The sequence below is a fragment of the Cololabis saira genome, unplaced genomic scaffold (genome assembly GCF_033807715.1).
Source record: "Cololabis saira isolate AMF1-May2022 unplaced genomic scaffold, fColSai1.1 scf043, whole genome shotgun sequence".
In the NCBI taxonomy this organism is placed as follows: Eukaryota; Metazoa; Chordata; class Actinopteri; order Beloniformes; family Belonidae; genus Cololabis; species Cololabis saira.
Genome location: NW_026906207.1, coordinates 182,501 through 190,000, shown reverse-complemented (window position 1 = coordinate 190,000; position 7,500 = coordinate 182,501). Strand labels below are relative to the sequence as shown.

Here is a 7,500-nt window from a genome sequence, read left to right as displayed (position 1 = left end):
ATGATGGAGGGAATCGGCTCGTCGGTGGAGGAGAATATTGGGGGGGAGGTGGTTGTGGTTCCACCACCCGATGTCCATGCCACTCGCCCCAGGGACAGATCCCCTCATTCGGCAGGCGCCAGAGTCGGCAGTGATCGCACGGGGAGGGTCCTGACGAGGGGAAGAGGTAGAGCCGGCAGCGGAGTCAGGACCAGAGGGGGTCTTTCCTCTAGTTCTGTACCTGTGAGGGATGAGAACCTGGCAGGAAGTGAACCAGCTGATGACTCCCAGGTATCACTTGAATCTTCTGAGGGGGAGGACACAGATCTCAGTGCGGTATTTATTAACAAATTGAAGAGGAAGGCGAAAGTGAAGAAGGGGTTAAGTGTGAAAAAATAGTGTTTATGGGTTCTTGTCTATATATTTTGCTTGAGTTTTGTTCATTTCTCTTTTTTTCATCATGACGTTAAGTTTTTCTTCTCTAAACGCCAATGGCTTGAGAACAGGAAATAAGTTACAAAGGGTGATCAATTTATGTAGCACAGACATCATATGTCTGCAAGAAACACGATGGGATGAGGAGGTGGTGAAAATGGTAAGGAAATTTTGGCCAGGGCTTCTTTTTTATAGTAACGGAACTACGACTGCAAGGGGGGTGGCAATACTTTTCAAAAGAAATACAGCATCCAATGTGAAACAGTGCCACATGGACACAGAGGGAAGAGTGGTGGGGATCGAATTTTATGTGCAGAAGGTTTTCTTTAAGTTATTTTGTGTTTATGCCCCCAACATAGAGAAGGACAGGAATCTTTTTTTCGATAGTCTTGAGCCTTGCTACACGGGAAACTGTATCATTATAGGGGATATGAATGTCTGGTTAGATAGACTAGATGCATCAAAAAACACTATGTTTGGGACTGATGCATCTAGGAGGAAGCTGCTGATGCTGAATGGGATGTATGATATTATAGATAAATGGAGGTGGGAAAACCCTGATAAGAGGGAGTTCTCCCGACGACAGGTGGTATTGGGTGTATTAAAGCAAAGTAGAATTGATATGTGTCTAGTAGCGAAAAGTATAATGAACTATGTCGGCACACTAACATATAATTTTAATACCATAAGTGACCACGCAAACCTCATGGGGACGATAAAAGTAGGGGAAAGAGGGAGGGGTGGGGGAGTATGGTGCCTTAATAATAGCTTGCTTAGGGATAATAAATATAAACATAGGATACGAGAATATTTAAAAGCCATGTCCGACAATCAAGGCATGTTAGATGATACGGGTCGATGGTGGGAACAAGTTAAAAAAGGAATTAAGGCAATAAGCCTTAAATATGCTAAACACAAGAATGCATATAAAAAGAGAAGGGTAAAAGAAATAAAACTATTAATAGATACTGAACTAGAGAGGGCAGATAATGATGCCGGTTGGAAAGTGGACAACTTATTGAAGTTAAAACATACGCTCCATACATATGAAGTAGAAGATTGTGATGGCGCTATTATTCGAAGCAAAGCCAGATACGCTGTGGAGGGGGAAAAAAACACAGCTTTCTTTCTGGGAATGGAAAGACAGAAACAAGAAAAGAATTATATAGATGAACTTGAAAAAGATAATGGTGATCGGGTGAATGACATTACGGAAATCTGCAGTGTGGTTGAAGACTATTACAGATGCCTCTTTACGGAGGAGGAAAATGATGATGAGTGCATGAAAAGAATACTTGACACTGTGTCCGCAAAGCTCTCCAGTGAGCATGCTGATTGCTGCGACAGGGATATAACGACTCAGGAAGTGATGGAAGCTATAATGGGTGGAAAGTCCAATAAGAGCCCCGGCTCCGATGGCCTGACCTACGAGTTCTATAAAGAGTTCATTGATTTTTTAGCCCCCATCTTGGTGACTGTAATACAGAATATTGAAAGAACACAGCAAGTACCTCATTCCATGACACTCAGCATCATCACGATCATATATAAAAATAAAGGTAGCAAACTCAAATTAGAAAACTTCAGACCCATCAGTCTGCTAAACACAGACTACAAAATATTGGCAAAAGTGTTGGGCAGTAGAATCGGGAAAATAATAAATACAATTGTGGCACCGACACAGGCATATGGGATACTGGGTAGGGACATCAGCGACACCATAATAACAGTTAGAGATGTAATTCATCATATGAACACGAACGGAGAAGGAGGGATTGTTTTGGGGGTCGACCTAAATAAAGCTTTTGACCGAGTAAATCACAATTTTCTCCTCAGCACTTTAAAACGGTTTGGGTTTGGAAGTAGAATGATTACGTGGGTTGAATTACTATACAAAAACGCAAAGAGCCAAGTCAAGTGCAATGGGTTCCTAACAAACACTTTTCCATTACAGCGTTCTGTTAGGCAGGGATGTCCCATGTCCTCCCTCCTATATAGTTTATCTGTTGAACCCTTAGCAACGTTCATAAATAGTAACAATAACATTAGGGGGATTGAACTACCGGGAGGAGGGAGGGTTACCATGTTGCAATACGCAGATGATACAACAATAACAGTTCAGAATGCAGACAGTGTACAAGAGGTAATAAACCATATTGAGATTTATGGCAGAGCGTCTGGGGCGAAAATTAACATAGGGAAATCGGAAATTCTATATGTGGGTAAGGACAATAATAACCGGTGCAAACTCAACTTTAAAATAGCAGAAGACCAGATAAAAGTATTGGGGATTTATCTAGGAGTGAATGAGAAGGCAGCCAGAGATTATACGTGGACAGGGGTAATAAATAGAATAAAAAGAACAATTAAAGCTGCAAGCAGCGATGAACGGGCCCTCGCACTCACGGCCACCGCCCCCATAAGCATATCAGAAATGACACCACCCATGACTTCCTATATCGAACCATTCAAAAGTTATAGCAGAAAATCGGACAACCTATCAGAAGAAGGGGCGGGGCTAATTCAGGCCAATGAAGGTCAAGGACTCAATACAGAGTCAGATGACACCACCCACTACTCTCTATGTCAAAACATTCAAAAGTTATAGCGGGAAATAGGGACAACCAATCAGAAGATGGGGCGGGGCTAATTTTCACCAATTATGGTAAAGGACTCAATACCGAGTCCCATGACACCACCCACGACTCTTTATGTCAAACCATTCAAAAGTTATGGCAGATAAAAGTATTCTATGGGGCGCTGTTGAGCCATTAGGCCACGCCCATTAATGCAAACCATGAATTATCAAATGTATCGCCAGGCCTGGCTTGCATGCAAAATCTGGTGACTATCAAATATGGACCAATCAGATGAAGGGGGGGCGCGCCTTTTGGCATCTAGCGTCGCCACGGTAACACTTTTGAAAGAGAAAAGTAATGCGTGTAGTCGCAGGATGGAGACGCACATTTTGATGTATAACACACCTGGGTTCACATTACGGTTCGGGCCATATTAATTGCCGAAGGAATGGCATAAATTGCGCCAAAGTGACACGATTAATTCAAAATGGCCGACTTCCTGTTCGGTTTCGGCCATGGCTCCAAGAGACTTTTCTTTAAGTTGTGCCATGATACAGGTGTGTAGCGATTTACGTGCATGTACGTCAAACCGTATTGTGGGGCTTGAGGCACAAAGTTTTCTAGAGGGCGCTGTTGAGCCATTTTGCCACGCCCATTAATGCAAACCATGAAATATCAAATTTTTCGCCAGGCCTGCCTTGCATGCAAAATTTGGTGCCTTTTGGGGAACTATCAAATATGGACCAATCAGATGAAGGGGGGGTGCGCTTGTTGGCGTCTAGCGTCGGCACGGTAACACTTTTGAAAGAGAAAAGTAATGCGTGTAGTCACAGGATAGAGTGGCACATTTTGATGTATAACACACCTGGGTGCACGTTACGGTTCGGGCCGTATTAATTCTCGAAGGAATGGCTCATATTGCTCCAAAATTATGCGATTAATTCAGAATGTTCAAAATGGCCGACTTCCTGTTCGGTTTCGGCCATGGCGCCAAGAGACTTTTCTTTAAGTTGCAACATGATACAGGTGTGTACCGATTTTCGTTCATGTACGTCAAACCGTATTATGGGGCTTGAGGCGCAAAGTTTTTTCTGTCTGAACCAACCAGATGAAGGGTGGGTGCGCTTTTTGGCGTCTAGCGTCGCCACGGTAACGCTTTTGAAATATAAAAGTAATGCGTGTTGTCGCAGGATGGAGACGCACATTTTGATGTATAACACACTTGGGGGCACGTTACGGTTCGGGCCGTATTAACTGCTGAACGAATGGCATAAATTGCGCCAAAGTGACACGATTAATTCAAAATGGCTGACTTCCTGTTCGGTTTCGGCCATGTCGCCAAGAGACTTTTCTTTAGGTTGTGTACTGATACAGGTGTGTAGCGATTTTCGTGCATGTACGTCAAACCGTATTGTGGGGCTTGAGGCACAAAGTTTTCCGGGGGGCGCTGTTGAGCCATTTTGCCACGCCCATTAATGTAAACCATTAAATATCCAATTTTTCGCCAGGCCTGACTTGCATGCAAATTTTGGTGACTTTTTGGGCACGTTTAGGGGGGCAAAAAGGCCCTCCTTTCGTCAGAAGAAAAAAGAAAGAAAAAGAAAGAAAAAAAAAATTCCTACAGATACAATAGGGCCTTCGCACTGAAGGTGCTCGGGCCCTAATTAATTATTGGAAATTAAGAAGCTTGAAACTAAAAGGCAAGATTATTATAATAAATGCTTTGCTGATGTCAAAACTGATACATTTTATAGCGACTATAGATATGCCGGAGTGGGTGGTGAAAGAGTTAAACTCTATCATTTCTCTTTTTCTTTGGGATGGTAAGGGAGTGAGAATATCTCACCAGACATTAATGGCTGGGTATGAGGAGGGAGGGCTTAAGTTGGTAAATATTGAAATAAAAAAGAAGGCAATTAGGATAAAGACGATTGTTAAATATTTGTATGATAAGGTAGATTATGCGTGGAAACGTTTCTTCAGGCAATATATACATAAGGCTGGGAAGTGCGAAGAATATGGTCTCTTGATGGCTTTAAAAAAACATATGCACGAAGGCATCCCGGAGTTCTATAGGGAGGTGTTCAGTGCCTGGGCTGCATTTTTGCCACAGATAGACTATGACTGCACAGATATAAATATGGTTATCAATAACCCCATCTTCTTAAATAACAAAATGTTAAATCATGATAACACACTCTATAATGCTATCTTTTTTAGAGCTGGGATAAGACAAGTTAAAAACATAATGTATGAGGTAATGCCTGGCCTCCTGCCAGAGCATTCAATTGTGGATATGATCAGACATGCTGATTTTGATGATCATGATATTAAAAGAGGAACTATTATTAATACATATGATAAAATCAAAAGCAGTATGAACATGGAATGGATAGCGAGGATAAATAGTGATGACGAAAAAAGGACGGAGGGGGATTGGCCGGAGCTGTATATAGAAAGAGAGAATTATAGGATCTGCTGGAGTAAACTGAAGGTGAAGATTGTATATGGCATAATGTTGGAAAAAGTCTTAAAGAGGCCTGCCTCGGATACAATGTGGAAGGAGAAATATGTGGGAATGAACATAGATGACATATGGCGTAGTAGAATAAAATATAATAGTATAGAATGTGAAGATAATGATTTTAAAATAAAGCATAATAGGATATTTACCAAGATAATATTGCATCAAATAAATAAAAATTTGAGTAGAATGTGTGATGTGTGTATGAACGGGGAGGAAGATTTCTTTCATTTATTTTTGGATTGTACTTGTTTGGTTCAGTTTTTCGACAGGTTGAAACACACTTTGGTCGAGCATTGGGGAAGTAAATTCATACATAGATTTCATTGGGAACAACTCCTTTTGTTTGGTACAAGTGTTAAAAGCAAAGTTATAAATACCAACCTGCTCAATTTTGTTTTAAGTCACGCTAGACTGGCAATCAGGCTGAGGAGAAACTACTCCCACTTTGAAGGAAAGATGGTGGATGTTTGGGTGATTTTCAAATCAATTTTAAAGAAGGACTTACATCTGGTTTTGAAATATAGTAAAACAGCCTTTGTTGATGCTTTTGTTGACGGAAATAAGTTGGTTGAAGTAACAGAGGGAGACAAGTTGATACTCCACATCTGAAGGGTCTTCATTGGAAGCTATTTTGCGTGGTTCCTTTGTTCTTTGAATCCCTATGTTGAGGGCATCATAATGTGTTTCTATTTCCTTTGGTTTGGGAGTATGTTTTGGTTTTGGGTACGACGCTGTGCATGTGACAATTTACTTGGAGATTTGATTGTTGTATGTTTTCGGAAAAGGAAATGTTTTGACTTGATACTGTGACGAAATGGTAGAAGATTTTGACTGTATAACAATGTTGTAAACCACTTTTCTTGTATACATTTTCATAATAAAAGAAAAAAAAAAAAAAAAGATGCGCCCGATCTCGTCTGATCTCGGAAGCTAAGCAGGGTCGGGCCTGGTTAGTACTTGGATGGGAGACCGCCTGGGAATACCAGGTGCTGTAAGCTTTTTCAACCAGCAGAGAGCGCTCTCGCTCTACCCACACATATTTCAACGTGGTAACAGCGACAGCTCACGCCCTAAAGTGTTTTGCACATGGTTAAGGCACTTTAACTCCAACAAATAAGCGCTTCTAAATTATTATCACCAACAAATCAATGACTTGTATTATATACTTATCTTCAACTCCATATAAGAAGTATTTCAAGCTACAGCTTCAGCTTACGGCCATACCAGCCTGGATGCGCCCGATCTCGTCTGATCTCGGAAGCTAAGCAGGGTCGGGCCTGGTTAGTACTTGGATGGGAGACCGCCTGGGAATACCAGGTGCTGTAAGCTTTTTCAACCAGCAGAGAGCGCTCTCGCTTAATCTACCCACACATATTTCAACGTGGTAAGAGCGACAGCTCACGTCCTAAAGTGTTTTGCACATGGTTAAGGCACTTTAACTCCAACAAATAAAACCAACAAATCAATGACTTATATTCTATGACTTATCTTCAACTCCATATCAGAGGTATTTCAAGCTGCACCTTCTGCTTACGGCCATACCAGCCTGGATGCGCCCGATCTCGTCTGATCTTGGAAGCTAAGCAGGGTCGGGCCTGGTTAGTACTTGGATGGGAGACCGCCTGGGAATACCAGGTGCTGTAAGCTTTTTCAACCTGCAGAGAACGGTCTCGCTTAATCTAGCCACACATATTTCAACGTGGTAACAGCGACAGCTCACATCCTGAAGTGTTTTGCACATGGTTAAGGCACTTTAACTCCAACAAATAAAACCAACAAATCAATGATTTATATTCTATGACTTATCTTCAACTCCATATAAGAGGTATTTCAAGCTGCAGCTTCTGCTTACGGCCATACCATTCTGGAAGCGCCCGATCTCGTCTGATCTCGGAAGCTAAGCAGGGTAGGGCCTGGTTAGTACTTGGATGGGAGACCGCCTGGGAATACCAGGTGCTGTAAGCATTTTCAACCAGCAGA

General features: G+C 41.9%; 3 non-coding genes across 3 annotated transcripts; all 3 read left to right on the top strand.

The window, feature by feature from the left end:
- Positions 1-6,730: 6,730 nt before the first annotated feature.
- On the top strand, positions 6,731-6,849 carry LOC133432673 (5S ribosomal RNA). The gene has a single exon (XR_009776954.1). It is a non-coding gene; the product is annotated as a 5S ribosomal RNA (ribosomal RNA).
- Positions 6,850-7,048: 199 nt separating this feature from the next.
- On the top strand, positions 7,049-7,167 carry LOC133432593 (5S ribosomal RNA). Its single transcript, XR_009776879.1, has one exon. It is a non-coding gene; the product is annotated as a 5S ribosomal RNA (ribosomal RNA).
- A 199-nt stretch (positions 7,168-7,366) lies between these two features.
- LOC133432487 (5S ribosomal RNA) lies at positions 7,367-7,485 on the top strand. The gene has a single exon (XR_009776773.1). It is a non-coding gene; the product is annotated as a 5S ribosomal RNA (ribosomal RNA).
- Positions 7,486-7,500: the final 15 nt, after the last annotated feature.